This window comes from Camponotus vicinus, unplaced genomic scaffold, assembly GCF_025532165.1.
Source record: "Camponotus vicinus isolate PSW18456_S1 unplaced genomic scaffold, iyCamVici1.0 SCAF_13, whole genome shotgun sequence".
Lineage (NCBI taxonomy): Eukaryota > Metazoa > Arthropoda > Insecta > Hymenoptera > Formicidae > Camponotus > Camponotus vicinus.
Window position 1 is genome coordinate 7,300,870 of NW_028141949.1, and position 9,967 is coordinate 7,310,836.

Below are 9,967 nucleotides of genomic sequence, written 5' to 3' on the forward strand. Positions count from 1 at the left end.
TTGCTACTATGCGAAACAACTATATATACGATGTATAGTTTATGATATTACTAATAATCACATATTAATTGTTACTGTTACGTTATGTAAGTAAAGTGAAATTATTTTATGGTCGAAAATTGCCAGAAAATTATCTATGAGTCATAAAAATTAATGATAAGCAAATTTTTATGGCTTCGTATATTTGTAAAAAAAAATAAATTTATAATTTATATAGCAGATATTATAATATTGCTTTTCAAATAAATTTATTATGAAATAAATATTATGATAATATTATGATTTTAATTTTGATTATACATGTAATACATAATTAATAATCAAAATATGTGATCTTTCTTCAATAAATGGATAAAATATATGATCGAGCTATCTTTCTTTATCAACAATAATTTTTATGTTATGATTAGGAAAAATTAAAAGATATATAATAAAAAGACAAAACAATATCATAGTATCGATCTATACATTAAATCTATATATTAAATGTAAAGAATCTTAGATAATAGAATAATCATAATAAGTAAAAAGAGAGCATTCACATATTTTTCAGCCCAATGCATAATTGCTAGAAAACACTAAGAGTGATATCATTCTTCATAGATCTACAGTTCCTAATAAAAATTAAAAGGAGCCATGCATTTTTTAATGTAAGGAATGCGGAAAAATATAATAAAAAAATTTTAAAAATTTATTTACGAATACATTATGTAATATTATTTTGCGTAAAAAGTCACTTATAAACACACATGATGATTCAATAATTTAAATAAGATATATTATTCCCATTCCACTAACATGGGACAATAATTATATATATAATTATTCTTATACTAATAATTTCTTCTATACTTGTTATTAACAGTAGTTGCGTATATTATTATATAAGTATTCCATCGTTATCGAACTACTTATGTGTTATTATTCTCCCAGTATACTACTTTAAGCAGAATGTAAGATATCTTAATTGTTGCATATCTAAATTACTGAAAAGTCTGAGTCATAATGTTTAAAGAACGCATTTTTATTTGTTCCTTTCTTATATTTAAGAAATTAATGAAATTATAATACGCACATAATAAATTCAATATGTTTGTTTTTAAAATAAATATTATAAACAAACTAAACAATTAAATTACATGGTTATATTGAAGTATTACGAAGTTTACATATTTATTATTATTTAAATGTTTTGAAATGGTAATAAATTTCGAAGCTATTTTATATTAACTGTAAAAAAATTATATTTTTATTATCTTGTTATAACTTTATTGACGCATTTAATTATACGATTTCCTGCTTTACTTTTTTAATTTAAACTTTTAACTTCTTCATGAACGATTTCTAAAAAGGAACGAAAATATATGTGTACATATTTTATATATATATATATACAGGGTTGGGAAGTAACTCGTTACTTGTAATGAAGTTACAGTTATAGTTACTTTTTTTCGGTAACTCTAACTTAACTCGTTCCTTTTTTCCAATTTGTAACTGTAACTTAACTCAGTTACATATTTTCGGTAACTAGTAACTAATTTAATAATTACTTTAATAGTTACTTTATATATATATATATATATATATATATATATATATATATATATTATACATAAAGATATAAAATATATAATATATAAAGATTTAAAAAAAAAATATATATATATATATATTTTAAATCTTTGCAAATTGTATTGTACCGCCGTGCACTTGCGCATAAACGCTTTTATCGATACTTTATGATCCAATGCATATGCTCCCATTTCTTATTAATAAAAATTTTAAACATATTGAATCATTTAACATATCTTAGTATTTCATGATATGTGTTACATATGTATTAATCATTATAATATGAAGAGTATTTCATGTATGTTAAATATTATAATGTATAAATATTAAAAAAACTAACTAAAAAAATATAGTAATAAATATTTGTAATTTGGATTATTCGTGATGTATATATATACACATATATAAAAAATATAGTAAAAAAGATTAATTATATACATATACTATCTATCTCAAAATAATGAAATTATAAGAGCAATGCAATAAAATTATATTTTTTATAAGTTTTCTTTTACATTAAATAAAAATTTTTGTTTTTATTCAGCTGTTTTTAAATTAAAATAAAATGTATATTTCTCTCTTTAAAGTGAATGCCATTCTAAAATTCCCTATAATTTGCAAGAATTAAATTAATACTTTATAAGATTGTCATTAAATTTTTATTACTGCGTGCAGATTTAATATTTTTATTTCCATTCCAAGGAAGTAACTACAAAGTAACGACTCGTTACTTTTTAAGTAACTGTAACTGTAACGCGTTACTTTTCAGAATCGGTAACTTGTAACTGTAACTAATTACATATTTTACTAAAAAACTGTAACTGTAACTAATTACTTTTATAAAGTAACTTTCCCAACCTTTTATATATATATATATATATATATTCCCAGCAAACATAATGACATCTAAAGATGTCTTAGTAACGTTTTAATGATGTATAATATGTTTACTGGGATATTAATTATATCTATGAAGAATCAAGATTTTTACTATATGTCTTTACACAGTCTTGCCTTTGCATGATTGATTCATACTGCATGTTATTAACGATCTTCCGCAAATTTGACAGCTATGCCATCAACTTCTTATTATTACGGATCGTGACTATGTAAAACCCGGTGGTAAATCAATGAAGCTTGGCTTCTTCGATCGAAAATATGCAGTGCTTGGCAAGTGTATATCACATTGTTCATTTTGAAATTACAAATTTGATATATCCAACAATAGAATTTTACTAATTATCCAAATTTTGCAAATTAGCGGTATTAGGAAATAATGATTACTTGTAAAAGCAACAATCTTGTATACTAATTTTTGTAAAAATTTCTTGACATCTTTTCTGTCTCTTTCTTTCTCTGACATATGATATAGATTTTTATGTCTCGCCGTAAAAGTAAAAACTTTGCATATTTAATCTGAAATATTGGACTCTCTGCAGAAACAACAGCGACGCCAAAGCTGCAATTGCCAATAAAGTCTGATAAATTGAAATAATAAAATACCTCTGAGAAATGCAAACGACTTGGCAATATTTCGTCAATAGCAATCGCATATATTAATACTTCAAGCAAATGTCTATTCAACATAAGTTGAAGAAATTTTCTCCCATTTTATAATATTTTGATTAAATTAAAATTATGTTATGACAGTTATAAGATGTTATAAAGTGTAAAACTCAAACTTTTAAAATTATTTTCTACGCAACTTGTAAACTATATTTGTCGAATAAAGTTTCAACGTCTATCTGTTTTTAACAAATTTTTTTATTACATTTAACATTTATATAATCTAAACAATTCTGTTAATAATGTATATATATGTATATATGTATATGTATATAAATTATTATATATTATACGAGTATATGTGTAATTTTCATATTTCGCCTCATTCGTAATTATCACATTAAATTTTTAATTATTTTTACTATTTATTTTATTAATTTTAATCATTTTTACAAATTTATTTCTAAATTATAAGTTTACCTATCTAGTTGACATAAAATATCGTTTGCCTATACAGTTGTCGATGCAAAAGATTGTAAATTATGTACGTTATCAAAAAATATTTATTATTTTTTAACACCTGCGTTTACAATTTGATTTAAAACATTGAATCATAAGCAAATAGAATAAATGTTATAACAATGAAAATGTATAGTAGCTTGTTCAGTAAAGACTGTTATTCGCGAAAATTTGTTGCATACAAAATTATCTAGAATTTTATATGAAATTTATTTATAACATTTGAAGAATGGAATTTATCGTTTCATTTAAAAAAAAATCAAATATTACTATTCAAATTTGTGTGCAATATGTTACAATTACAATTTTACATAAAATTTTTCATTCATATTACATATAAATACGTATACAGAATTTCAACGCAAAATTTCAACATTTTGAAAAGCTATATCTCCACAAGTTATTATCCCATATCAGTAAGTAGCAAATTAAGCATGATGATAAAAATATATCCGTGACACGTGTAGTCAACTTCCAAAACGCTCTTCTCGGTCGAGACTGTCATCGCGATCATAATGAAAATTACTACCTAGAGAAAAGAAATATAAGAGATTCTTAATTTGAATTGAATAGCAAAGAAGAAAATAATATGAAAAATATGTTCGTTATGTATAAATAAATTTTATTCCTAATAATGGAAATATACAATTCTTATATAAAAGTTTGTAACAACAGATAAGTAATCCGTAATTTCGAACGTGTCATTAATGAAAGATTTCATGCTGTTGCCGTTATTTTGTTCTCTATAAAGTTTCTGAAGCTGAGAAAATCGACTGATGGATCTGTTACGTCCAGACCCTTGAATGGATGGACCGAAACAACATAACCTACTTACCCCGTGGCACACTTTATAAGGGCGTGTCTATGGATCGGATCGTGCGAACTATAAAGGGCTTTACATAAGTCAGTGACCAAAATGGTCCCTATAACACTGCGTGTTTTTTTCTTTAGGCCAATCCGCTTGGCGGTCCCTTTTCCATAAAGGAACCTAATCTTTTTTACGCGGGATGAGTCCTAGTGCGATCTCGGAACTCAAGGAAGAGGACGGGTTAAATAATTAAATTATATATTAAATGAAAAATATAATATATTATTTAAAAAGATAAAGAAAGAATAAAAAAATATATAATAGCGCTTATAACTATGTGTGAGTGTGTGTGTGTGTGTGTGTGTTATATTTCCGTGGGTATTACATTGGTTCGGAGGTTATCATTCAAAATATACAGGGAGAAATTTATGTTAAGAACAAGGTTCCGACTGGTTATTATAATATATAATCAATAAAATACAAGAAATAAGCTAAAAATCAAATATGGAAGTGTAATAAGAATATGAGTAAAGCTTATTCATTAAAAGAAGTATAAAAATTCGTCGCTTACGCATATGTGTCATAATTAGAATTAATTTTTTAAATTCGCTGAAATACAGGTCTAATAATAAGTTGAAATACAATGATAAAATTAAGATAAGAGATTCGTCAAGTCTGAGCTCAAAAATTATTCATCTATTCCAACTGTTTCTCCAAAAAGTAATGATAATATAAAGGAAAATAATATAAAGGGAGAGAAAAAATAATATAAGAAGATAGGAAATTAAAAGAAAATGAAAGGGAAAAAATAGAAATGGAGAGTTAAATAAGGAAAAAGCGAGAAACGAGATATAAAGATGGAAAACCACGAATTCTCTCGCTAAATAAATCAGAAAAAGCAACTGAAGGGAAATAAGAATTAAGAAATAATAACGAATTTTTCTTCAGAAACTCGAAGCGAATAAAGAGAATATATTCGCAGATTCCACTTCAGAAACCTAGAGCGAATAGAAAGTGAGGAATGCGCTAGAATAAATGATGAAAGGAATAAGACAAAGAATAAAGAAATGTAATAATTAACGGTAAATAAACAGTAAAGGATAAGGTGATCTATGTTGAAAAATAAAATAGGAATAAAACGTTTAGCAGGAATAATTAAATAAAAAAGAAGAAATGTTTCAATAGTTTATGTTTCATTAGTTAGCGTAATGCCTCGATAATACAGCAGCTACGCAACGTCACCCTCATGACCACTGTCATAAATAAATCTTAGTGTCTAACGAATTCACATATCGCAGCGATCATATTATCCGTCATAGCACGAATGAGAGGATCTAAAACAAAGTAAGGATATATCGTAAATAAAGATATTATTATAATATTATTATTACTAGCAAAATTATTAAAACAAAATCAAATTATGTATAATTTTAATTTAGAAATGAATGAAAATATTATTTAATTTGGAATTTCTTAAAATAAAATTTATTTTAAATTGATAGTTAGGAATTTGGCTCAAATATAAATAAATAAAAGTTAAATCAAAATTGGCACATAAGAGTCACAGCGCGGTGGTTGAAGCGCAGGGAAGAAACACTTCCTTCTTATTAATTGTTGGTTTATTTCAAATTTAAAACTACAAAAATAACGGACGTAACGTTTCGTCTTTTGATCTTTCTCAGCGCAATTAACAGTATATTACAAACATTGTAAAAAAAAGGAAAGAAAAGTTTATCTCCTCCTCGACGGGCAGGTGACTCCAAACTGCATCGCGCGGAGATCTAGCAAGCGCGCTGCTTCCAAAAGTCGATCAAAGTTGGCTCTTGATATATTATATCCTGAATTCAATAAATATATTTAAACGTAAATTTGCGTATCACTATCCGCTTTTATACCTGAATTCGACCCATTGTTTGAATCTGAATCTTTTATGGATTTGAAACAATTGTTTCTACACCTGCACATGATTCTGTTCTTGAAACATTTACAATTTTTGCAAGAAGCAAAACCATTATATAGGAAAATATAGGAAGATGTAAAGTCCTAAAAGACAAAATATGTAATATCATAATAATTACCTTATTAAAATATGTTTTTCATTATTAGTATATAAAAAAATGCATGCAATAATTAAACGATAACTGAATAAAATTTATATATATTTTTATACATTTTATTTATTAGTAATTTTAAAGGATCTTTTCCCCCTTTTTTTTTTCTAATCTTTTTCTGTGATCTTTTTAGGTGATGTTACCTATTAAAAATGATGACTTATGATTGTATATTAAAACATATTATATGCTTGAAAATAAATTTATTCATATATACCGTACATCGAAAAGATTGCTCAGACATTTAACAAGAATTGCAACATATTCCACGATACAGTGACATTTTGCACATAGTCTCCTTAATCTTGGTTTTCGGTTTACGATCACAAATGCAAGACGTCATATTATAATGGAATAAATGCATCATAATCCGTCGTGTAGTTTTTCAGACTCCTCTGAACTCGTGTTGTTCTATATTATTTGGTTTTCGTTTCTACGAAAACTTATGACTAAATCGTCCATATATATTATCATCTCAAAAAGAACTCTTTTGCGCATTAAAGAAACATGGTTTTATGCAACAAGTAGTATGAATTCTTATAAAAGTGAATGGCATGTGTAAGTTGAAACCTTTGTATCGTCGTATCGCAAAATGGTAATGAGATGAAGCATGTGATCAAACATGCGGAGAACACATTAATATAGGAGCAAAATTATTAAAAATATATTATTAATATGCGCAATAAGAACGGTATTGATTTCTTGATCTTTCGAGTATTCCAAGTTCCTTTAAATCCCTTAACTATCGTTAATTAATTTAGTTTACTAGACTTTAGGCAACTATAACGTAATACTTTTAGGACAGCAAGTTTCATTTTGATCACATATATTATACTGGTCAGTAATTCTCTGATATAACGTTAAACATTGAAACACTCTACACGAATAACGACTATAGTATTTAGTATGTCACTTGTTGACAAATTACATATTGTCATATATTTTTACGGATTGAATATCTTATTGTTGCTTATATGAGAATGTATCTAGAAAAGATGGAAACATACGTTAGGTGAATTGCAAAATTGGACTTAGCAACATCTGTGAAACACATGAGACAAATTCAGAAACTTATCGGCTATACTTTAGAAGCTGAGTCTTTTAATATATCATACGATACAAGTGGTACTTGAATTTGGTAAAATATACTTTGATATGAGAAATATATTGTACCATGACGTTCTTTGGAAATAATTAGTGTAATAATTATTATGTAGGATGTGCAATAAAATTTAAAACAATACATTGCATTGATAAAACCCTTTATTTTTTTGTGTTTTTACAATGAATTGCAATTCAAAATCTGAAGTAATATTGATAACCCGAGTAAAGTTATTGACCACCGAGTAAAGTTATAAGATTAGATATTATTTTATTATAGTAGAAGCAAACATTTTATTATAAATTTTCAATTAATAATTAGTAATTTTTCTAATTTTGATATTTTTTATTTTAATATTAGTAAGCTTGCATTGATTGTAAATTAAATGCAAAGATAAACTGAAAGATATTTTCAAGATATAATGCAAGATAAAGTCAAATTTGAAACTCAATTAGAATATAACAAGGATCCGCATCTAGATTCTATTGCAGAAGAATTTTCATTTTTCAATGAAATTTGCCATAGTTCGATTATATATTCCCGATTGTTATCCTTTGATTGTTGTCACCATTAACCTTTAAATTCATGATCCGTGATCTCTGTTAAAAGAATAAATCATGATCATCCGTGCATCATTTATATTTTTAAGATTTCATGAATGTAATTCACCCAACATACTAGGTGCGTATAGTTCCGAAGCTAATTTTGCGTCCGCACTTCTTTTATCTCTAATTGCATCTGCTGTTGAATCTATATCTTCATTTGTGACTGGACCAAGAGTTTCTTCTTGTTGTAGACTGTTGTTAGGTAACAGAAGCACCATTATGCAGGAAAGTAGAATCTATAATTTCCAGAGAAGCGCATTAATTTTTTAACGTTATTCTCATTATAGAAAGTGTATAACAGTTAAATAATGTCTGAATAAAACTTACGATGTATTTAATATTAGTCATCTTAAGGAATTTTTGCTTTGTGGTTTTTACGATCATCTTTTATTTTCGAAAATTCAAGTGTAGTTGTAGATTAATATGTCGAACGCACTTTTTCTCTTTCTCGTTTAGAAATAATAGGACACTAAGAGGACAAATGTTAATGCCATTGCTACTATACGAAACAACTATATATACGATGTATAGTTTATGATATCATTAATAATCACATATTAATTGTTACTGTTACGTTATGTAAGTAAAGTGAAATTATTTTATGGTCGAAAATTGCCAGAAAATTATCTATGAGTCATAAAAATTAATGATAAGCAAATTTTTATGGCCTCGTATATTTGTAAAAAAAAATAAATTTATAATTTATATAGCAGATATTATAATATTGCTTTTCAAATAAATTTATTATGAAATAAATATTATGATAATATTATGATTTTAATTTTGATTATACATGTAATACATAATTAATAATCAAAATATGTGATCTTTCTTCAATAAATGGATAAAATATATGATCGAGCTATCTTTCTTTATCAACAATAATTTCTATGTTATGATTAGGAAAAATTAAAAGATATATAATATAAAAAGACAAAACAATATCATAGTATCAAATCTATACATTAACTCTATATATTAAATGTATATATTGTTAGGTAATATAATAATCATAATAAGCAAGTAATACATAATCAAATTTGCTACACATTGTGTTTAAAAAACATATAGATGCAAATGCTGAACTACGCGATGTGTGTGCATCTCGATTTATAAAATTAAGTATATAAAATGAGTGGAACTTTTGATTGTAGCTCTTAAAGTATAGCCGTGTCTGTGAAGCTGGCACGACAATCTACGAATTTAAAAAAAATATAAAAAAATGCACAGTTGTTTTTAAGAAAAGATATGTAACTGTCAATTGGAAATTACAATATTTTTTCTTAAAAACAACTGTGCGTTTTTCTTGTAGCAATTGATTCCTCTCATTATTTTAAGCATAACAGTATTGAGGTAAGATTATCGAAAAATGAATATTTTATGAGATATATATTTTATAATTTATGTAAAATTAAGAAATTATTTCGAGTTTTATAACTCGAAAAGTATTTAATGAAAAATAACTTAATTATAGTATTTTGGAAAGCTCTCGGGCTAAACTACAAGAATATGTAATAAGAAATAAGAGTTTTCATTTAAAAAATTCAAGGTAACCTTCATGTAGTCTTGGCAACGTCACCTGTGATCATGCTGATAAGACTAATAAATAGATATTTTAGAGCCCTACAACTTTTGTATTTAACATTTTTCTCTGAAATGAAATCTCTCCAAGTTATTCAGGGGATTCCATACTTTTTGTACACCCTGTATAATTATTCTTATAATAATAGTTTCTTATATACTT

General features: G+C 25.7%; 1 long non-coding RNA gene across 1 annotated transcript; it reads right to left on the minus strand.

Annotated features, from left to right (window-relative positions):
• Nucleotides 1-7,829: 7,829 nt before the first annotated feature.
• On the minus strand, nt 7,830-8,708 carry LOC145964145 (uncharacterized). The gene is made up of 3 exons (XR_014436350.1): nt 8,551-8,708; nt 8,297-8,459; nt 7,830-8,217 (listed from the first exon to the last, which is right to left on the minus strand). It is a non-coding gene; the product is annotated as an uncharacterized LOC145964145 (long non-coding RNA).
• Between the last annotated feature and the right edge of the window lie 1,259 nt (nt 8,709-9,967).